The sequence below is a fragment of the Bos indicus genome, chromosome 8 (assembly GCF_029378745.1).
Source record: "Bos indicus isolate NIAB-ARS_2022 breed Sahiwal x Tharparkar chromosome 8, NIAB-ARS_B.indTharparkar_mat_pri_1.0, whole genome shotgun sequence".
Classification (NCBI taxonomy): domain Eukaryota; kingdom Metazoa; phylum Chordata; class Mammalia; order Artiodactyla; family Bovidae; genus Bos; species Bos indicus.
In genome coordinates this window covers 7679472-7703011 of record NC_091767.1, presented here as the reverse complement: position 1 = coordinate 7703011, position 23540 = coordinate 7679472, and the positions used below count along the sequence as shown (strand labels likewise).

The following is a 23540-nucleotide window of genomic DNA, read 5'->3' as shown; positions in this document are numbered from 1 at the left end:
AATAATAACATTATATTTTAAAAAATAAGTCGTAGTTAAAAAAAAAAAAAAGCTGTGTTTCTCATCAGCCAGGCTGAGGTGTGTGGATGAGACACAGAAAGTCCAAACAAGAAGACCACAGGCTCACAGCCGTTCTGATGCAGGAGCAGTTTTCCAAGATTAAACACTTCTCAATCTGTCTGCCTTTGGTCAGGCTCCAGTGCCTTTGAATGGTGAATTTTGACCACTTTATCTGGCTTTATACTTGTTTTCTTCAGAGGGAATTTGCCCCACTTCTCGCACCACCATTCCTAAGTGAATCTTGGACTCGATTATTTTAATGTTTCTTCCCTCCAACTATTCTATTGTCCACAGCTTTTGATTTTTTTTTTTTCCCAGAAATGTTCTGATGTCAGAAGGCTGTTGCAGACACATGGAAGGATAGCTCCACATTTTGCATATGTCACCTCAAATGTGCAAAAATAAATGGGGCAGCCAGTGAGGCTGAACACTGAGCTGAGCGGGGGAGGGTCAGAGCGGAGTCTCATCTCAGCGCAGCCCTGGGAGCCCTCTCTGAGGTTCTCCAACAAAAGCTTCTGTTAAGGACACCCCTCGCCTCACTTCATATGTCTTGCTGCTTCCCATCTTCTCTCCCAGCTCCTCCCCTCCTCCCCCTGCCTTTCTTATGGATGCTATGACTCTGTCAGGGTGAAAATGGCTGAAAGTAACTTTCACTTCTGCTTAGACAACTGAAACCCAAGAGTAAGGTCATTTCCTCCTTCTTTTCTGGGTGGCTGCTGGAATCCATTTTTGGGTTTTTTTCCGATCCCTGTCTGTTGGGGGTGGACAGAAAGGTGAAGCTTTTTTCCCCCAAAATCATACAAAAGCCAGCTTCTCTAAACTCCTTTCCCTGCAAACCTCACACATCCCCTCTCACTCTAACCTTGAATATAGATAAGTCATTGGAAGAAATGGATTTTCTCTTTAGAAAGATAGACTCCCTATTTCCCACTGTATTCTCTGTATCCTTGAGTTCAAGTATGTAAAAAATTCTTCACAACTCACTTATTTAAGCCCCATGGATTAAAAAAAAAAATTAGACATAATTCAGGCGGTATCACTGGACCCTTGGTAAGTAAAAAGCTCAATGCTGGCTCTGCCTCTGAGAGTTTGCAGGATCCTTAGGGACAAACCGTGTTCAAAGCCGTCTCCTTGGTAATGTCCTTCAGTAGTCCCCGACGGAGTTATTGTTCCTGCCTCTGTTCTAATACTGTGCCTTGTTGAGGCACCAATGGCTGCACTTACCACACCCAGTCATGGTTGTCTATCTACCAGACCCCTCCCAGACACCTTAGACTGGCTCCCACAGAGGACAGGCATGCTTATTTATATCTGCATCCCCAACCTCTTGTGTGTTCTTAAAGCAAACAATCAGAAAAGTTTGTTGTGTTAGCTGAATTGAAATAACAGGACTGAATAATCTCTCCTCAATTCAATAACTTTTCTGTATTTAAGATTTTATTTTTTTGACTTCCAAGTTTTGTTTTATTTTTAATTGGAAGATAATTGCTTTACAGTGTCGTGTTGGTCTCTGCTGTACAACGACGTGAATCAGCCGTAAGTATACATATATATGTCCCCTTCCTCTTGAGCCTCCCTCCCACCGCCTTAATCTCTCTCCTCTAGGTTGTCTCAGAGCACCAGGCTGAGCACCTGTGTAGTTACTATATATCAAACCATTAACTTTTAAATCACAAGTTTAAGTAGTTTGGGAGTCTTCAAACTAGAGCGCAAATGCTTAGGTCCAACTCTCAGGTGTCAGGAAGTGACTATAAAAATAACACCTACGATTCACTGAGCACAGCCAATTCTGGGCATGGTTCTGGGCCCTTTGCTGTCAAGGATGGAAGAAGACAAAGCAGTTTTTCTAAAAGATCAGATTTGGCACTTGGATTAGACATATTCACATCAGCTACCAGTTATTTGGAGTTCTCATGTGCTAAATACTGTAATAGAGGCTTTTTATACATTAATCCGTCTTTTCTCACAAAAAAATCTTTTGGGGAAAATAAAATAGATTGTTTCCAAGGAGTCTTAGAACCTAAGATCTCTATGTTGCTGCTACGGTTGCCATGAACATCTGTCAAAAAAATCTTTCCTGCCAGAGACTCACAGCGAATTACTCTCTTAATCCTAAAATCCAAGGGAAGGGACTCCATGAAGAAGCTGAGATTCTGAACTGTAGTCCCAGGGCAGGAGTAGAAGCCAATGTGTCTAAATTCTCTCCTTGCCCCCCGATATTGAGGTTCCCAGACATAAGGGCAGGAGAGGAGACCACCCACTGGCTCCCTTTGGTCCACAGATCAGAAAGTAGGAGGCCAGTGGCTCCCTATGTCCGGCTGAACCAATACGTCTCCAGAGGGCATCTCAGCAAACTTCTTGGTCCCATTGGTCCCTCAGCTGGTGTGGTAAAGGACGGCACCTTGCCACTCTATTACGGTCCTTCCCCATCAACTCCATCAGTCTCTGTTCCTCTGAGTTTTCACAGAGGAGTGACATAGTACAATTGAAAAGGCTCTGAGATCAGAATCAAGGACTGGCTAGAGTCAAGGGAATTTCCTTACTAGAGACAAGGGAATGAGCCAAATTTTTGCCGTCACTCCATTCTGTCACTTGTGCTCTTCGTATCCCATGAGCTGGGTATCATCAGGACTATTTGGAAGACAAGACAAAACCAGCACGGCTGGGAGATGGCCACCTCGCTCACACAGAGGGCACAAGGCAGCCGAACCCAAGCTCCTTCTTGCCCTGCAGACAACCCTGCAAGGCGGCGTGAAATACCTTGCAGGGTTAACTTGGAGGTTTACTAACTGTACCTACCAGGCTCGCTGCAGGAAAAACACCTCCTTGTTGTTAAACCAAAGCCCCTTGGGAAAACTTTCTGACGGCAGTGGGGCACAGTGACAAACGTGGCCCAGCTCCAGAGAAAGGACCAGCTGCTCGTGGTCCTTGCTCATAGGCTTTTCCTGGGCACAGCGAGCCCACGAAAGCTTTCCAAGGGCCGGTGGGAGGGGCGGAGCTCGGTGGAGGCAGCTGTGACCACAGACGGGGGTGGGGGGATAGCCTGCCACCTCGGCGGGTTCTTGCCATCGCCGGCAGGAAGCCACGAGCTACTGAAGTGACTGAGACGCCTGGGATGGGCTCCTGCTTCAGGATTGTTTCCGAGTCGCTGGTTGAAGCTAGGAGGCCGCTGCCCGATAAGGCGCGGCGATTTGAAGAGCTATGGTGAGCAGCCGCTGAATACTGCCAAGGTAAGACTCATCTTCCGCCTTCCTGACCATCGCATTTCCTCATACAGCGCAGACAGTGCTTAGGGGCCCGTGGAGACCCTGGGAGAGTGGGCAGGAACATTGTTATGGGTGTTACAGAGGAGAGGGAAGACTTTCTTAGGGTCTGAGCCCCAGTTGTGGATAGATTGCCCTGTCGTTTGTTCATTTCTATTTTAGACGTTTTTTTTTTTTATCTTATTTTTAATTGGAGGATTATTACTTGACAATATTGTGATGGTTTCTGCCATACTTCAATATGGAATGGTCACCCAAGAGAGTTTTTTTGATTGATAAAACTTCAGTCCATCCAGGATAGAGTCTGCTGCTCAGCCTTTCAAAGCTGGAAAAGGTGGTGAATGTGCCATGGAAGAGAGACAGAAGGAGGCTGTGGGTGGGGTGAGGGTATGGATGGGCACTCGGGGCTGTGTGCTCCAGGCAAGAGCCTCCCTGTAAAGGAGGGTAAAGGTACCATGGTGCCAAGCTGATGCAGGGCAGCAGTGACGTGTGGAGGGTCTGACTCAAGGTCAATGATTGCTTGTTGCTTTCATTTCATTTTGGTCTTCTTTTTACAATCAGGTTTTCCATTTTCCAGACATTTGGAGGTAGGGTGATGGAATAGGCTTGTTGCTGTTTGGTTGCTAAGTCATATCCGACTATTTGCGACCCCATGGACTGTAGCCCGCCAGGCTCCTCTGTCCATGGGATTCTCCAGGCAAGAACACTGGAGTGGGTTGCCACGCCCTCTTTCAGGGGATCTTCCCAACCCAAGGACTGAACCTGTGTCTCATGCATTGGCAGGTGGATTCTTTACCACTGAGTCACTAGGGAAGCCCCGGGATAGGTTTAAAGATGGCCTGTTTGGCTAAGAGAGCTCTTTGGCCAACTGTGAAAAGGAAAGAATAGTTGATATCTTGAGAGAATTTAAAAAATACTAGGATTTTGACAACTTTTCCAGTCATTTCCTAACTGGCCAATGTGTTCACTTACCCTCAATTGCCACATGACCAAGGAACTAAAAAACTGTTATTATGGTGCTTCTGTCATTATAGAGAAGAATTCCACATGATCTATGTCTCCACTCTTCCCTCCTGGAAGAGAGTTAGAAACCCCTCCGCTTAAGTGAGGACTGGACTTACTAGAGAGGAGGAAAACCGGTAACCCTGCAGTGGAGAATCCTGGCCCCAAGGTCAAGGTTAACATCTCCAGGGATAAGTCACCTTGTATTCATTGTCTAACTTTGGCTGCAAGGAGAAAAGTACTTCACCTCCAAGCTATTCCTTCCTCAAACCCCTAACCTTAGTCTAGTTATGAGAAAACATCAGACAAACCCAAATTGAAGGGCTACAGACTACTTGAACTTCAAGATTCTCAAGGTCATGACAAACAAGTAAAGAGAGGGAAATTGTCACTTCAGAGGAGAGTAAGGAGCAATGACAGCTAAATCCAGAATTCACATATGGGTTGGTTTGGAGCCTGGAACAACAACAACCTCAAAGTCATTAGTGAAGAATAGGTGAACTCTAAATAAAGTCTGGAGCTTAACAGCTATCACTGATGTGCCTCTCTTGGTTCTGGCAAGTGTACCATAGTTAGGAAAGACACCAACACTCAGGGAAGCTGGGTGCAGGATGCAGGGCAAGTCTCTATCCTATCTTTGTAATTTTTCTGTAAACCTAAAATTATTCCAAAATAAAAAATAAAAATCTATGCTCATCCTGCCTTGGAGCAGAAATAGTCAACATCTGAACATGCTTGGGACAACTGGTGTTCATGGCCTGGGGGGCCCACCCTCTCTTTGAACATTCTGGAACCCAGAAAGCCTCTTGCATTTTCTATCAGCCTCTCTCCCAACTCCCCACCCGATTCTCAGAAAGCGCCGTATTTCCCTGTCTTCGTGGTCTTCCTCATCATTCATTTATTTTTTCATTCAACACACATTTCTGAGCCTTCACTCTGTGTCAGGGGGATTTAGGCCTAAGGACTGCACTTCTGTCTCCCAGCGGAGCTCACTGTGCTGGTTCAGGCTCCTGGGCCTCCAGCTCATGCCCAGCTACCCACACCTGACCCATCCCCAGTGGGGAAGCAGGAGGCCGAGCGTGGAGGCCAATAAGGGCCCAGACCCGGTATGGAATACCCGGATGGACTCTGCCATCCTGGGCTCACCCTTCCCCGCAGAATCTGTGGCCAGCCAGGCAGCACTGAACTGTGCTGCAAACACTCTTCCACGAGCAGAGCATCTACTGAGGAACACAGAGTCAAACTGGAACTCTAAGAGCCAGCTCCTGCTTGAGTGATGCCTGGGGGGCCTGGTCCCTGCACAGACCCTAGAATCTGCAGCATCCAGATGAGATCACCAGGGGCAGCAGCCTTGCTTTAAGGATCAAGTGTTTAGAGAGGTACCAGGGAGACAGAGAAACCCAACCCACCCCCCTCAACACACATACACGTTCACATACATACACACACATACACGTGCGTGCACTTGTGCTTCACAGGCCCGGCAGAGCAGGTGTGCCCTTGTTCAAAGGCGATGTCTCAACCAGATTAGAGAAAGCTTCGGAAGCAGACATGAAAGAGGAAAGAATTATGAAGCTGTGGGGAGATAGCATTTACATGAAAATCACAACGCTGAGATGAAGATCTGAGCTGAAGAGCGGTGATTACCGCTGGGCCTGCAGTCGCTTTCCTGTCACATCTCCTGCTCCACCACTGCTTCTGGAACACACCAGGCCCCTCCTGCTGGTCGCTCTGTGGTGCACCTCTCTTTCTCATCCAGGCAAGTCCCTCTTGTCCTGGCTCTCAGGATCAGCGCCCATGTCTTCTCTCTTGTCGTGTCAGCCGTGCCATGCCAAGTCGCTTCAGTCGTGTCCAACTCTTTGCAACCCCATGGACTGTAGCCCACCAGGCTCCTCTCTCCATGGGATTCTTCAGGCAAGAATACTGGAGCGGGTTGCCATGCCCTCCTCCAGGGGATCTTCCCGACCCAGGGATGGAAACTGTGTCTCTTCTATCTCCGGCATTGGCAGGCGGGCTCTTTACCACCAGCACCACCCGGGAAGCCTGCTGCTGCTGCTAAGTCGCTTCAGTCATGTCCGATTCTGTGCGACCCCATAGACGGCAGCCCACCAGGCTCCCCTGTCCCTGGGATTCTCCAGGCAAGAACACTGGAGTGGGTTGCCATTTCCTTCTCCAATGCATGAAAGTGAAAAGTGAAAGTGAAGTCGCTCAGTCGTGTCCAACTCCTAGCGACCCCATGGACTGCAGCCCACCAGGCTCCTCCGTCCATGGGATTTTCCAGGCAAGAGTACTGGAGTGGGGTGCCATTAGCCTACCAGTGCCCAGATCCACCCCTGAGTCCCCAAGGCTTCTAGCACATGCCTGGGGCACTTTGTTGGCAGGTCTGCTGCCCCTCTGGATCTGGGCTCCCTCCAAACACTATCCAAAACAGGAGAGGGTTTTAGAAAGAGCTTGAAGCATGATGAGGGTGTTAAATAAGAATTATTAACATAAATCAGTTCTTTATTTTTTCACCAAGAGGGCCAACTTATGGTGAGATATCTGGGTGTGTTTATTATAGTTAGACAAATGACCTATGTTTCAACTGTCCATTTTTACAGTTATTCTACCTTGTATTGCTACAGAAATTCTATAAAATTATTTCACGGTAAGATTCTTTTTAGTCCTACCATTTCTAAAGTTAATGAGACTTTTAAAAAACAAATTCTTTTTATTTTTTAATATTGCTCTTGAAGATAGGATCAAAAGTAATAAACCATTTTATGATTTTATTTGGGTGGCTTTATGGGAAAGGCTGAAGTTTCCATTTCCTAATGGGAAGGAGCCATTTCTGTTTTGTGGTGTCTGTCCCTTTGTCTGTCTGGCGGACTCCCTCGCACAGTCAGGGCTGTCGGGGACGTGTCAGGTTAAGAAGACTGAGAACAGGGGTGTACTGGCAAATGTTTAACCTCCAACTTTCCGGGAAACACACACACACATAAGTTAATCATCAATTTTACTGGTATAAATGATAAGCAACACTCATTTACAAATATTAATATATGTAATACCCATTCTTATAAATTCCACATAGCCAACTGATTCTCCACAGAACGATCTTGTGAACTTTTGCCAAACTCTTGGACCCAAAGTCAAGCAATTGATGCACATGAACTTCACTGATATTTTCATTTATTCTAAGAAGTAAGATCAGAGTGAAACCACATGTGTGAACTGCACTTGATAGTCTGTGGGCTGACCCACTTCTTTACTAAATTGAATAACAGTATTTTATTACTTGAAAATTTTCTCCATGTTGAGGGGTGCTATCCACAGCTGCAAATGTTTTAAAGCAAAATCAACACTATTAATGTTTTTTCCATCACCGTCTTAAGTCAGGGAAATCAACAAAAATGCATCAACCACACATGTGTTCAGTTCAGTTCAGTCATTTAGTCATGTCTGACTCTTTGCGACCCCGTGGACTGCAGCACACCAGGCTTCCCTGTCCTTCACCAACTCCAGGAGCTTGCTCAAACTCACATCCATCGAGTCGGTAATGCCATCCAAACATGTCATCCTCTGTCATCCCCTTCTCTTCCCTCCTTCAATCTTTTCCAGCATCAGGGTCTTTTCCAATGAGTTAGTTCTTTGCATCGAGTGGCCAAAGTATTGGAGTTTCAGCTTCAGCATCAGTCCTTTCAATGAATATTCAGGAATGATTTCCTTTAGATGGACTGGTTGGATCTCCTTGCAGTCCAAGGGACTCTCAAGAGGCTTCTCCAACACCACAGTTCAAAAGCATCAGTTCTTTGGCGCTCAACTTTCTTTATAGTCCAACTCTCGCATCCATATATGACTACTGGAAAAACCATAGCTTTGACTAGATGGACCTTTGTTGGCAAAGTAATGTCTCTGTTTTTAAATATGTAGCCCTTGCCTATTCCTGTGGTATAAACACTCCTACCATAGCGATTTCAAGCTGCCAAAACATCTGGACTGAACATGCAGCTAGGAAACCAGAAAGGGGCAGGTAGCACATGGTTATATTATTTCCACCCAACAGATACAACTGAGATAAACAACTTCAGGGTCAGAGATAGCAGTAAAATATCCAGGAAGTTTCCACATATATGTGTTAACATATGGTTTTTGTTTTTCTCTTTCTGACTTACTTCATTCTGTATGACAGACTCTAGGTTCATCCACATCTCTACAAATGGCCCGATTTTGTTCCTTTTTTATGGCTGAGTAATATTCCACTGTGTATTTGTATCATAACTTCTTTATCCTATTGGCAGGGCAGGAAGAGATGCAGATGTAGAGAATGGATGTGTGGACATGGGGTCGTGGTGGTGGTGGGATGACCTGGGACACTGAGATGTACCTGTACATATCATATACATATACACACCCCTCTCTCTGGGGGTCAGCAGAGCCTCGGTGAAGGAGCTACTGCACGAGTGCAGGCCTGTGTGTGCTGAGCACTTTGGGAAGGAAACGCCAGGTGTGCAGGATGGTGGCTCTTGCTGTTCGTGACACCCCAGCTACAGGGCTGGGGAGATAAAAGGGAGGTGGTTAGGAGCTTGCCTGAAGGACGTGAGCCAAGTCTGAGGTCAGAGCTGTGCTGCCGTGTTGCTCTTACTCAGGAGCCTCCGTGCTCAGGACTGGTGTGCTGACTGACCGTGACCTCAAGAAGGTCAAGTCCCGACTGATGAAGCTGCTGCCTCCTCACCCCTGGCAGGTTGCCCTGCAAGAAGCTCTTTGGAAATTTTCCCTTGGTGGCTGTTTTGAGAGTAGCTAACCTCCCATGACCCAGGGGAGGGGTCTGTCACGTGAATGGGTCCTTTACTTCTGACTCTGTTTGTGGGTGGTGGGGGAGAATCTAAACACCAGAAGCTCACGTGGATTTAGATATGAAATTCCTCGTGTTCTTTGCGGAAACCAGTGTCCCCCTCAGCCCAGACTCAGATGCCAGGGATCCAATCTGTGCCTGGTCTACCAGGAGTGAGGAGGTGCTCTCTCTCTGCTCTTTCAGCCACAGGCTCAAGGTTTGGTGCTCAGTGGGGGCCTGTGGGGCTCTGACTGAGTCCTCTGGGGGTCTATCTTCTTCACCGGCTCACTTAGAAAGCCTTCTAAGCAGGGAAACTTAGAAGCAGGAGATCAGCCACAACCCTTTGGGAGAACAGGTTGATTTTGTACAGATATATCATGTATCTCCTTTCTTTCTAACTATAACAGTCATAAAATACCAAAAAAAAAAAAAAAAACCTTTTGGAAACAGATATGAGCCATCAGTAACTCCACCTCTGATTTCTACCCAAGACTTGCATGCCTTTGTTTGTAGTATGCAGCTTTTTATTACTGGAATCATAAAGGACAGAGATCTTTGGAGTCTATGTTTTTTCCTTGCTTTCTTTTTTTCATCTTAACATAAGCATCTTCCCCATGGCAACATGTCTTCACAATGATCATTTTTTATATTTTTATTTAAATATTTAAAAAATTATTTTTACAATATTGTGTTGGTTTCTGCCATACAACAATGCAAATCAGCCATAATTCTACATATATTCTCTCCTTCCCTAGCCTCCTTCCCATCCCCTTATCCCATCCTTCCAGGTCATCACAGAGTGCCAGACTGGGCTCCCTGTACTACGCAGCAACTTCCCACCAGCTGTCTATCTTACATACATATATACAATGGAGTATTACTCAGCCATAAAAAAGAAGGAATCTGAATCAGTTCTAGTGAGGTAGATGAACCTAGAGCCTGTTGTACAGAGTGAAGTAACTCAGGAAGAGAAAAACATATTTGTATATTATATTGTATAGTATATTAACACATAGATATGGAATCTAGAAAAATGATATTGATGGACCTATTTGCAAGGAAGGAATGGCCACAAAGATGTAGAGAATGGGCTTGTGGACACAGTGGGGGATGGAGAGAGTGGGACGAATGGAGAAAGTATTATCACAATGATCATTTTTGAAGCTGCATAATATTTCCTAATCTTAACTATATTTCAAACTGGACATTTAGTTCCCCCCTTTTTTTTAACATGATAGAGGGTTATGATTGGGAACAAAATAACATGTAAATTGTAAAGTCCTTCTGAACTACATCGTACAGCCAAAGAGTATTCTTCCCATTGTCCAAGGAACAACAATTATACAGAGAAACAAAAGACTTATTTGGGGGTGGAGTGGGGTGGTCTTGGATTTGCATTTGAAGTCATGGTGATCGTGGCTTGAGTTCTTGTCTTCTCATCTAGCTCCCTCATTTTCAACAGCTATATTCGTTGGCCAGGGTTACTGATGTGGTCTTTGGCAAGAGAACAGACTTTCCTCTCTGTGAGATGAAATGACTCAGAAGGAAAGAAAACCCAAGGATTTGGCCTCATTTGTCCCACAGTCTAAACCAAGATTCCTAATCAGAGGTCCATGAATTGTTGTGCGGGTTTGCGGGGAGAGGAGTCCTGAAACTGAACACAAAATTGGATGTGTCTGCATGTAAGTGTACTTGGGAGTGACGGAAGTGTCTGTAGTTCATCAGGTTCTCAAAGGAGATTGGGGTCCCTGAAAATATTTTTAAAAACAACTGATCTTTCTTTCTGTCTTCTTCCCTCCCATTCCCTTTGGCAAGTCTGGTGTTGAAATGAAAGAATTCTAAAGATCTGTGCCTACACACAGAAGTCCAGATGTGGAATGGGGACCATATTATTCCCATCTGAGGAGCCTTTGGACTAGAACCCAAGTGTATCTCACTGCCTGATCTGTGTGTGCATACCCATTACCTGAGGCTTTCCAGATGGCACCAGTGGTAAAGAATCCTCCTGTCAAAGCAAGAGACATAAGAGACGCAGTTTCGATCCCTGGATCAGGAAGATCCCCTGGAGGAGGGAATGAATGGCTATCCACTCCAGTATTCTTGCCTGGAGAATCCCATGGACCAAGGAACTTGGCAGGCTATGGTCCGTAGGGTTGCAAAGAGTTGGACACAACTGAAGCAACTCAGTACACACACACGCACACACACCCATTATGCTAAAGTGCCCTATGGTTAAGAGAGTTGCTTCTCTTTTTACTTCTTTAACCAAAGCTAAATGCTAATGTGTTCAAGGTTCTGCCATGATTATGGCTATCTTTGGTTCTTCACTAAACTTCACTAAATGTTTTGATTTTTTTTTTTAAGCCTTGCATTTCTCTCCAAGGAGTCAGACTGACACAGAAATATTTGTGGTGGTTAATTGTTCTTTCCTCCTACAAGCATTAACCATAGGAGATGAGCTGTGTTTATCAAACGGAAATGTTATCACTCAAGGCTTAAAGAGCCAAGGAAACTCTGAAGTCCAAGAGATTGAACCCAACAGTCCAACCCAATGGGTGGGAGACTTGAGCTCATGATTTACTAAATACAAATGGACCTTTTCTCTTCAGATGTTTTTAGTAACAACAACCTACTTGGCACCTGTTGGTGACTTTGGCTTCCTAAATGTGTTTGATTTCCTTTCTGTCTTAGTAATCTTGTCCTGAATCTCCTTAAACTCAAGTGTTCATGCTGCTGCTGCTGCTGCTAAGTCACTTCAGTCGTGTCTGACTCTGAGTGACCCCATAGATGGCCTCCCACCAGGCTCCCCCATCCCTGGGATTCTCCAGACAAGAACACTGGAGTGGGTTGTCATTTCCTTCTCCAATGCATGAAACTGAAAAGTGAAAGTGAAGCCGCTCAGTCGTGTCTGATTCTTAGTGACCTCATGAACTATAGCCCACCAGGCTCCTCTGTCCATGGGATTTTCCAGGCAAGAGTACTGGAGTGGGGTGCCATTGCCTTCTTCACAAGCATTCATACCTGCAGGCAAAAAGATGGGGCAAAATTTAATCTCAAGTCTCCTTACTTCCTCTGAGAATTTCTGCTAAGTTAACCACTTATTATTATTACGGAAAACTGGCAGCCTTGAAAGAGCAAAGACTTCCTGAAATTTGGGAAATAATCATGCAATAGAAAAGAGTAAATTATAATTTCATCTTGGGCATCTTATATGTAATACAACATTAAACGGTAGATCAGTGTGCCTTATTGGCCCTCTAGTTTTGCCTGTGATCGATAATCAGTACATGCAATAACCCTGGCTTTTGATATAAATGGCATCTTTTTACCATTGCCCTAGAAAATTAGACTGTTTACTGTTTATGACAGGGGAGTATTAGGGAGAAGTGGGTGAGAAGGCATTTTATTATATTTGTGTTTTCTCTTCAATGCAGAAGACCCAGGTTCAGTCCCTGGGTCAGGAAGATCCCGTGGAGAAGGGAATGGCTACCCACTCCAGTATTCTTGCCTGGAGAATCTCGTGGACAGAGAAGCCTGGTGGGCTGCAGGCCAAGCAACTAACACTTTATAATAATATATTATTGTGCCATGGTTTAACAGTAATAAGTCACATTTATTGAGTCCATACTATGTGTTGAGGCACTCTTATAAGTGCGTTATATATTTCATCTTATTTAACACAAAATCATTCAGTAACTTGCTTTCATAAGAGCATTTTTGGCTTTTTTTGCCTTTGCCTCAATTTCTAGATGAGTCTAAATTACTCACTTTCAAGGTTTTCTGGGCAAAAAGCATGACTGCCTACCCAAAAACAGGAATTAATTATTCAAGAAAGGCTGAAGCAAAGTCCTCACAAAATTTGTTGTACCCTTGATAGAATATTTTCATACTCTATCACAATTTGCTAAAACATTCGTCTCTACTGCCAGCTCTGGACTGAACCCAGGCAGAGAGTGCCTGGGTCCTGAGGCGCGTCCACACATTGGGCCCCAAGGAGGCTGGTGCTGACACTGGCGTGCTTGGCTCCAGAACTGGGACCCCCAAACCTTAAAGGAAGTGTCAGCAGTTTGGGAGATGGGGATGGCAAAGTCAGAGGAACGAGGCTGAGGGCACAGAGGGGAAGACAGCTGATCTGTGGGCCATGATAAAGGCAGAGAGGGAGTTGAGAGGGGAAGAGAAAGCAGTCTCAAAGAGATATTTGCATACTGTACAAATATCACAGTGGCATTATTCGCAATAGCCGCATGGTTGAGTGGATAAATACATTGTTGCATGTATATGCCATGGAATATTATTCAGCCTTAAAAAAAAAAAAAAAGGAAATTCAAACACATGGCACGACATGGATGAACCATGAGGGCATTATGCTAAATGAAATGTCAGTCCCAGAAGGACAAGTACAGTATGGTGTCACTTCTATGAGGTCCCCAGAGTAGTCAATTTATAGAGACTGAAAGTAGAAAAGTGGTTATCAGGGACTGGCAGAGGGGAAAATGGGGAGTTTTTCTTTAATGGAGATTAAGTTTCAATTTTGCAAGATGAAGAAGTTCTGGAGATTGGGTGCCCAGCAATGTGAATATTTGTTCCATTACCTAACTGTACAGTTAAAAATTAAGATAGTAAATTTTGTGTCATGTGTATTTACCTAATTTAAAAAATCTTTTTTTGAGAAATAGAATAGGATAGAAAATACTCAAACGCATTGCTTGAGTGAGGACAAATAACATTGCATGAGCCTTTGTTTCAAGGCATGGGGGCTGTGTGTGCACATGTGCACCTTGGCGTGTTCCATCTTGCAGGTGTACACCGTGTTCTTACTGAGGGTCAATCTAACCAAGAAAAAACCTTCTGATAAACACCACAGTGGACGACCTCAGACCACACAGCCCAGTAAGGCTTCTCATAACCTGTGTGGTTGAGCCATCCCTCCCCCGAGGCACAGCAGAAGGGTGGTTTCTGCTCTATGGTTCTCACCTCCCAAGGCATCTTTTCCACTCAGAAAATGCTCGTTAATTGACAAGCAGATCCCCTAGGAGGTCTTGCATTGATACTTCTCCATCTTCTCCCATTTCCCCAAGAACTAAACTCAGAAAACTGCGTGGATGTGGGAGAGAAAGGAAATGACTGTGTGCTCAGTTGCTCGGTCGTGTCCTGCTCTTTGCGACCCCATGGACTGTAGCCTGCCAGGCTCCTCTGTACATGGGATTTCCCAAGCAAGAACACTGCAGTGGGTTGCCATTTCCTTCTCCAGAGGATCTTCTCAATCTAGGGATCAAACCTGTCTCCTGAGGCTCCTGCATTGGCAGGCAAATTCTTTGCCACTGAGCCACCTAGGAAGCCCTGAGAAAGGAAATGACAAATACTAAATTTATTCCAAAACTGCCAAGGGAGGGAGGAATGGAAGGGGAGAAGAAAAAAAGGAAGGAAGATTGATGGCTGTGGTTTTGATTTCTGAGACTTGCAGAGTTTAGATAAACCCTCTGTAACCTCAGGAAGTTCAGAGGCTCACCGGAAGCATTACTAGGGTTTGGACAGGGGTCTGGGAATCAGTCTAATTCCAGGGAAGTGGCAGGAAGAAACATTCCATCCTTCTGGGCCTTCAGGAGGGATGGGGTCTCTGAGGGGAGAAGGAACAATAAGCTGCCCCACAGGTTCACCCAGAGGGAGACATTCGTTCTTTAGGATAGTTTTGGAGGGGAACCTGTGGAAAGGGGAAGAGTAGAGTGTGTGTTTAATATAGTGGCTGCCATTAGCACCTGGCTTGTAGCATCTATAAAGCGCTGCTCACATGAGCGGCTGTGAGATCCGCATGCCAGCTCCTAGAGGAGGAGAGGGGCATTCAGCTACCAAGAGGCAGAGCCGTGACTGAAATGCGTCCCTCATGATTTAAAATCCCTCCTCTTCTGCTGCCTCGGGAAAGGTGGTGCTGTAGTCCTGGGCCAGGACGGGAAGCGAACAAGGCAATGGACCAAAAGGAGGAGGAGGTTTGGATCCTGGCATATCATGCAATAACCCTGAAGCCTCGAGGGCTGGGGCAGGGATGGAATTTCACGATGCGATCAACTGCCTCTGTCGATGGTAGAATGGATGCCACGTGAGAAGAGGAGCTGTCTGTTCGCTCACTCAGACATAACTATGAGCTTTTCCTGAGGCACGAGTCACATCAGTGGACAAAACAAAGGCCTCTTCTCGTGCAGGACGACAGACACCAAACAAATTTGGAAATCTATGTCGTGCCAGGTGGTAATCGGGGGAGAAGTGGCATGGCCTGACCTGCATCTTCCAGCATCAGGCTGGTGGGAGGGCCAGAAGAGAAACAGAAGAACAGCTGGGAGGCCACTGCAAGGTCCTGGCTTTGACTGGAATAGCAACAGTGGCCCAGTTCTGGCTGCATGCTGAGCCCGCAGAATTTGGTGATGGTTTGTGGGAAGTAGGAGAAAGAGCGGGAGAAACTCCAAGATGGAGGCACTGTTTAGTGAGATGGGAAATCTTTGAGGCCTAGGGAGTTTGGGGAAAAAAAACAAGGGGGTCCTTTTGGCCATTTCAAGTCTGAGCTGTTTACTAGAAATCCAAGTGGCAGTATGATTGGTGATGTAGTCCACTGCTTCTCTGAGCTCTACCAACCCCTCCTCTGGCTCTGTTCCCCCCTGAGCATCACGGACTTCCTAGCCTCCAAGCACACTGGAACCTTTCAGATGCCGCCAGGCTTCCCAGAGCCTCCTGCTGTTGCAGCATAGGCCTGGCTTCTCTGTGCCCCACCTACTTGCTGAGTCAAATTTGATAGGGAGCTTTTCCTGGGCATGAGCAGCACCTTGTGGGGCAGGAGGCAGCTGCCCAGCTCTTGAAGACCATGCTCCATTGCTGCTGAGCCCACCGTGGTGAGACCCTGCCTACTGCTGGTGCAGCCCCAGCTCTGTGGTCAGAGTTCTTGGCCCCATTACATGATTAGGTGCTATTTCCCAAGGTCCCACAATTGGATCCTGAGTCCAGGGCCCTCCCCCTCAGCTAAGAGTGACTTCTGGGAAGCCAAAGAGGTACCTTTCTCCTGTAGCAGCTTCTAGAGCAGCCCAGCGCTGAGCCCATGGTTCAGGAGGGTAACCTCCAAGAGGAGGAAGCTGAGCTCCCTTAGATGCTGATGACAGTGATGCATGCTGGCTGCTCAAAACTCACTCAACAGGGAGGAAGCTGAGGTAGGCAGCAGATGGGGGAAGACACAGTGTCCACAGCCAGCTGATGGTTGAATCCCAGTTCCTCCAGTTGCCCAGGAGCTGGCAGCACCGCCCCACCCCACACTGAGCAGCCTTCTGGCTTCACATGGGCACTAGAATCGCTTTATGCTAGACAAGGCACAGACGATCCTTCAGATCCAGGCTCCAGCCAAGGCTGTAGAGAGCAGGTACTCCTGGCAGAACTTGGCTTCAGACATCAAACAGCCACTTTCGTGTGTGTTTACTTAGGACATTCAATTTTTGAAGACTAATCTGTGGAATCCCTGCTGGGAACTGGGTTCCAATTCTGAGGACAGACATCCCCAGGTGGGGGAGGGTGAGAGGTTCTGATCCGTAGGAGGAGCATGGGGCAGCTCTTTCCCCTCCACGCACAGCCCCTCCCACAGCTAAAGCTCATCGTCACCTTGTTTGGCATCTCCCCATTCCCCTTCACATCCCCCTTCTCCGATCTCTCGTCCACCACCTTTCACAGAGGCCCTCTGCAGCTGCCGTGATCTTTCGATCAGGTAAGTGGGTCCACTTGAAGCCATCTAGAGGTTCATGTGGCTTCTTGAAAGGAAGCCCGGCTCCCTCACATGCCCTCCTCTCTGCCCTCACCTACTCCATCCTCCCCACTGACTCTGCTCCAGGCTGAGCCCCTCCAGGGCTCGCAATCCTCAGCCCCGCAACCCAGGATCTTCCATCCTGCCATCCCCCTGCCCTTTCAACCTCAGGCAGCTGCCTCTGGTCACTCAGACCTGGGAGGGCTTTCCTCCACTGAATAACCTCGTGTCTCTTTCAAATCCATCACACGGGCTCTGCTCTCTGCACAAACTCACCTTTCTCAGAAGTGATTAGCCATTTTCTCTGCTTGTATGCTGTCTGGGCTGTCTTTGGCTCACCTCTCTGCCAGCCAGCACGCAAGCTCCGGAGCGCATCCCTGGTCTCTGCTCCCCACAGCATGCCCAGGACCTGTGCTCACGGGCCTCTGTCAGGGAGAACAGGCTCTTCACAGGAAAGGAGGGAGGCAGGAGCACGTCAGGGGGCCACACTGCCCGAGGTGGGCCTGCTCCCACACAGCTGCTGGCAAACCGGGTTGTCACAGGAAAGCAGTTTGAAGTTTGGATCAAGAGTCTTGAAATAGTTCCTTGGTGTTGAAGCAGAGTAATTTTCCTTCTGAAGGCCTGAACAGAAGGAGGAAATCTGAAAAATAGGCAGTCCAAATACTATAGATTATAGTATCACGATGACATTCATTTTTTAACTGGAAGTTTATACCTCTTAGAAATGCATTCTTTTTTTTTTTTTTTTCTGGTTAGGACATATCTTTCTTTTATTTACACAACACTGAGGGAAAAAAACAACACTGAGAGTTAGACCATGACAAGTTGCTTTCATGATGGTGTTGATCAGTGCATTACTCTGTTACCAGAACTTCTCTTGCCTTTTAAATTTCTCTTATCCAGTCTAAGGAATTTGGCAGTTGTCTTCGTGTGCATTGCTTCAAATGTGATAGCAAATCCTTTTATACATATCTTGGTTACAGACCATAGCAAAGTTTCATCGATTTGTAAATAGTTTCCACAGTAGGAAAAAAAAAATCAATAATAACCGAAAATAAATGAGTTCTTTTTTTAAAAAATAAAACTGCAATTTTTCTAAATGGTCAAAGGATATGAATGGGCCATCCACAGAGGGAAAAACCCACATAAATCAATAAACATCTTAAAAGTAATCAAGAAAAAACAAATAACAAAAAGATTCCATTTATTACCCATTGGATTAGTAAAAAGCAATTTCTCATGACACCGGTTTTGGCAAGCATGTGGAGAAATGAGAATTCTTGAGTATTGCTGGGAGGAGGACAATTTGGTACCTTGGAGACAGTTTTGGGACTCCACAGCCAAACTGAAGGATCTCACGCTATAGCCCTGTGGGTCCTCACAGTACCCTGGAGCCACGCTGTTCAGAGATAGTCTCACACATGTGCAGGGGGACATGGGCTCCTCACCATGGAGTTTGTCATCGTGAAAAAGAGGAGACAACTCAATTGTTCTTTAGCAAAAAATGATTAAAGGGGCAAATAAGATGTGGTTTATTCACTTAATGGAATATGATTTTTTAAAAATAGAAGAATTAGGGATCTGTATAGCAAAATAAATAAACCTCAAGAATAAGTTTGGGTAAAAAAAAACAAGTTTCAAAAACGTTACTTGCATTATGAGGCCATAAGTCACTTCAGTCGTGTTCGACTCTGTGTGACCCCATAGACGGCAGCCCACCAGGCTCCCCTGTCCCTGGGATTCTCCAGGCAAGAACACTGGAGTGGGCTGCCATTTCCTTATCCAATGCATGAAAGTGAAAAGTGAAAGTGAAGTCGCTCAGTCGTGTCCGACTTTTAGTGACCCCATGGACTGCAGCCTAACAGGCTCCTCCGTCCATGGGATTTTCCAAGCAAGAGTACTGGAGTGGGGTGCCATTGCCTTCTCCGTTGGCAAAGCATACAAAAGTATATATTACTTGTGGCTGTTTATTTGAATGTCATAAATGTACAAAATCATATGTGGTAATAACACCCAGTTACTTCAATATGATGATGACTTTGGAGACAAAGAAAGGAGAAAATTATGATCAAGTTTTAGTAATATTGGTGACGTAAAAAGAGAGAGAGGAAGAAAAAGAGAACTGAAGTAAATGTGACAAAATATTAATACGTGTTTGATGTTAGTGCTGTTACATTTGTTTCTGAGTTTTTTATGTATATAAAATATTGTGAAAAAGCTAATAGTGAAAATTAATAAATACATACGTAGGTGTATATATCTATAATCTTAGGTTGGGGAAGATATTTCTAAGAGGGAACACCAAAAGCAAAGATTGGTGAGAAAGATTAGTAAACTGACAAGATAAAGATGATAATCTTTTGTGCACAGTAAATACTTTAAACAAAATTTAAAAGAAAATGAGAAAAGTATTTAGAATATATTTGACAAATTAATGTATAAATTCAATGTATCTATGATATAAAGAGTTCCTGTATGTAATTAGGAAAAATGATAAACACCTCAATGTAAAAATAAGCAGAGACTGTGGACAACCAATTCATCACAGGAGAAACACAAGTGGTTGATAAATACATGATAAATATTCACAGAAAAGTAAATTAAAGCCATGTTGCTTTTCACTTATTGGATTGGCAAAGGTTTGCAACTTGATAAAAGCTCTTGACAAAGATAAAGGGAAATGAGCTTTCTTCATTGCTGTAAAAATATAAATTAATACCATCTTTGCAGAAATTAGTATCAGAGTTCAAGATCCTTAAAAATATGCATCTTCTTTGACTTCATAATTCCTCTTATAGAAATATAGCTTTAAAAATATTGGACAAACAACTAAAGATTTATCCTATAAGGATGTTTACTACAGGTTTATTTATAGCAATCAAAGGTTGAAAATAACTTATTTGAGCAATAGTGATTAAATAAATTAATGTTGTCTGTAGATGGCATGCAATTAATAATATTGGTTCCCAAATTACCCTTATGTATATGTAGTTTACACTGTACTGTTTGCTGAAATAACCACGTTATTATACGGCATAAACAGGCTGGTTCCATCTTCTTAAGGGGATATGCAAATATGAAAGCTCTGCAAATTCATCACCAAAGTGTTCATAGTGTTTTTTTCATATGTGGTGAGATTTTGAGTCTTTCTAATTTTTTCCTTTATATAGATCTTAATTTTCTGATTTTCAACATATGTATATTACTTACTTAGTCCAGGGAGTTGCAAAGAGTCAGACACGACTGAGTGAACGACAGCAACGAAACAAAAAAATTAGATTGAAAAGTAAAAGATAACTTTTTAAATAAATTAACTTAGTATAAAAAGAATAATAATGTTTCCTAAAGAAAGTACAGGGAAATCCATATATCCAGTTGTCTGAAAATGCCTAAAGGACAATTTGGCAATTATGTATCAGAAGACTTAAACATATTATGCTCTTGAGGCCAGCAATCCCACTTCTAGGATTTTTAACCTCAACAAAGATTAACGGGGGACTTGAACAAGGGTAGGGTATATGAGCAAAGGACATGTTTGCAGAATTATTTCTGATACTAAAAAAATGGAAGCAGCTTGGGCATGGAAGCAGAAGAATGGGTAAATTAAGTATGGTACCACCTTCCAATAAGAGGCCCCACAGCCCTGCATGTGATGCAACATGCAAAGGGGGTAAATGACAGGAAAAGGTAGCCGTGATACAGTCTTAGAAACAGGTCACAGAACCGGATGTCGATCACGATCCCAGTTCTGCGTTTTTTAAAAAAATGCCGATGGAAAATGGCATACCAGAATGTTAACTAACAGTGAAGTAAAGTAGCTCAGTTGTGTCCGACTCTTTGTGACCCCATGGACTGTAGCCTACCAGGCTCCTCCCTCCATGGGATTCTCCAGGCAAAAATAGTGGAGTGGATTGCCATTTCCTTCTCCAGGGGATCTTCCCGACCCAGGGATCGAACCGGGTCTCCCGTATTGCGGGTAGATGCTTTAACCTCTGAGCCACCAGGGAAGCCCTAACTAACAGTGATTATCTCTAAATAATGGTGCTGTCAGTAAATCTTATCTTCCTCTCTACTTTGTGAATTTCCTATAACTGCAAGCAGATTACGTGCGGAAAGAGGAAAGTATATTAATGTGATTCATCAGAGGAAGCCAGGTCCTCCAAGCATGGCCTGAACCCACAAAGGATAGAATTCCGTCACCGCTTTCATCCTTTAGAATGTTGCTCAGGGGCACGTGTCCCATATATTTTTTTAGGGTAATTGCCAATTCATTTTTTTTTTACTTCACATTTAAAAAACAATATTTAATGGTATTGGGAGAAGGAAATGGCAACCCACTCCAGTATTCTTGCCTGGAGAATCCCGTGGACAGAGGAGCCTGGCGGGCTACAGTCCATGGGGTCACAAGAGTCGGACTCGACTTAAGGGGCTAAACCACCACCACCACCACCACTATTTAATGGTATTATGTATTTAAGCGTATTGTTCTATGTTTAACACAAACCGCACCGAAGGGTGTGAAGTAAAAATGTAAAGTCTTTTTTGGTCGTTAATTTCACTCTCCAGAAACAGCCCTGTTGGCAGTTTTATTTATACCAAAGGGCTTTCAGACATTTTTTTCATTTGCAAATATATTTATATACTCCCCTTTTTTTTTCTTTTCTATGATTATTTATACAAAGTACTCTTCAATAAACTCTTTCACCTAACAATAATGTATTCCAGGCATTTTTGGTCAGTTAGATCTTTTATTCTTTTCCTAATTTATTTGTCTACCCATTCATTTGCCGAGTTAGATTTTATCACTACATAAGTTATCCATAAACATTATTTCTTAAAATGTGGAAAGCTCCAAAGGGTCTAAACTGAAAAATAGAAATTTGTCCCACCCCTCCCTCTCTCACCCCAGAAATAAGGGATGCTAACAGTTTTTGTTTTTAAATCTCCTTTTCATCACCTTTGTAACTTTAAAGAATACCAATACTTTGATTTTAAATATATCTCTGGGGCAATTATATCAATTCCCACTATGAAAGATGCAGAAGCCCTTCCTTACCTGCCTCCCACCTGTACCCTCTCTTCTTTATCGAAATTTTCATTTGTGGTTGGTTCAATCTGTAAATACAAAAACTGTGAATATGAAGGGCAGACAAGGAGGTATTTTGGCAAATGTGGAGACTCCTGGAATCAAATCCCCGTGCATATGAGGGGGCTGTGTATGGAATCAGACAGTATACATTCTTTGTGTTTTGTTTCCTTCTCTTAGCATGGTGCTCTGGAAGTTCACCATGTATAGCTGCTGCTGCTGCTAAGTAGCTTCAGTCGTGTCCGACTCTGTGCGACCCCATAGACGGCAGCCCACCAGGCCTCCCCCGTACCTGGGATTCTCCAGGCAAGAACACTGGGTGGGTTGCCATTTCCTTCTCCAATGCATGAAAGTGAAAAGTGAAAGTGAAGTCGCTCAGTCGTGTCCGACCCTCAGCGACCCCATGGACTGCAGCCCACCAGGCTCCTCCGTCCATGGGATTCTCCAGGCAAGACTACTGGAGTTAGTATAGCTAGAGTGATCAATTACAACTGCATTTTTGAAATCCATTTATCAGTTAATGGACCTTTGCGTTGTTTCCAGTGGGAGCTAATGAGTAAAGCTGCTAGGAGTGTATGCCCACGAGTCTTTGTGTTAGATGTGTCCACTGCTGTTTGATCAATAACTAGAAATGAAATCTCTGGATCATAGAATAGAAGCTCCCAAACTGGTGTCCCAGGCTTCTGTTCCATTTCGCTTTGCTGTCGGCATTCAATGCTGTGTGAGAGCTGCAGTTTCCCCGGAGCCCGCCCAACATTTGCTTTGGCTGGTCTTTTAGCAGTAGCCATTCTGGCGGGTATGTAGAGGTATCTCTTGGTGATTTTAATCACCATTTTCTCTAACGATTGATAATGTTGATCGCCTTTTCATGTGCTTCTTTGCCAATCATATAATATCTCCTTTGTTCAACTATTTAAGTTAAATTTTTGTCTTCTTTTACTGAGTTGAAAAAGTTATTTATATATTCTCACATCAGATACATGTTTTTCAGATATTTTCCCCAGTCTGTGGTTTACCTCTTCATTTCCTTAATGGTGTCTTTTAAAGTGCAGACATTCTTAATTTTGAAAAACTCTAATATATCAAATTTTCCTTTCATAGTTCATGCTTTTATGTTCTAAAAGATTTTTTGCCTGTCAAAGTCAGAAAGATTTTCTCCTACGATGTTTTGCTAAAAATATAATGTATCCTTTTTAGCAGTTTTTAGGATTTTTTCATTATCGCAAGTTTTTAGCAATTTGATCCTGATGTAACTTGATGTGGTTTTCTTCATCTATGAGGTTGAGTGACTTTCTCAAATCTTTGAGTTTATAGTTTTCATCAAATTTGGAATTTCCATCTTTCATTTCTTCCAATTTTTTTTCTTTTCTATCCCTCTTCTGATAATCCAATGACATGTTTTTTGACCACATAATACTGTCTCACAGGTCACTGTGCTTGTTCTTTTTCCACTTTTATTTCTTTTTTTATTTAAAGTGCTTCACTTTAGTTTCTTTTTCTGTTGCTATGTCTACAATTTCCAAGGTCCTCATCTTGTTCTAAAAT

General features: G+C 44.1%; 1 protein-coding gene across 2 annotated transcripts in view; it reads left to right on the top strand.

Moving 5' to 3' along the window:
- Positions 1-3105: 3105 nt before the first annotated feature.
- The window catches only part of BLK (BLK proto-oncogene, Src family tyrosine kinase), a 51990-nt gene continuing 31555 nt past the window's right edge, over positions 3106-23540 (top strand). The window contains exon 1 of one of the 2 annotated variants that reach the window (XM_019965802.2): positions 3106-3290. The gene's annotated coding sequence lies outside the window, so the exon portion shown is untranslated. Of the gene's footprint in view, positions 3291-16776; positions 16874-23540 lie in introns of those variants that run through there. The other variant, XM_019965803.2, reaches the window with a different exon arrangement.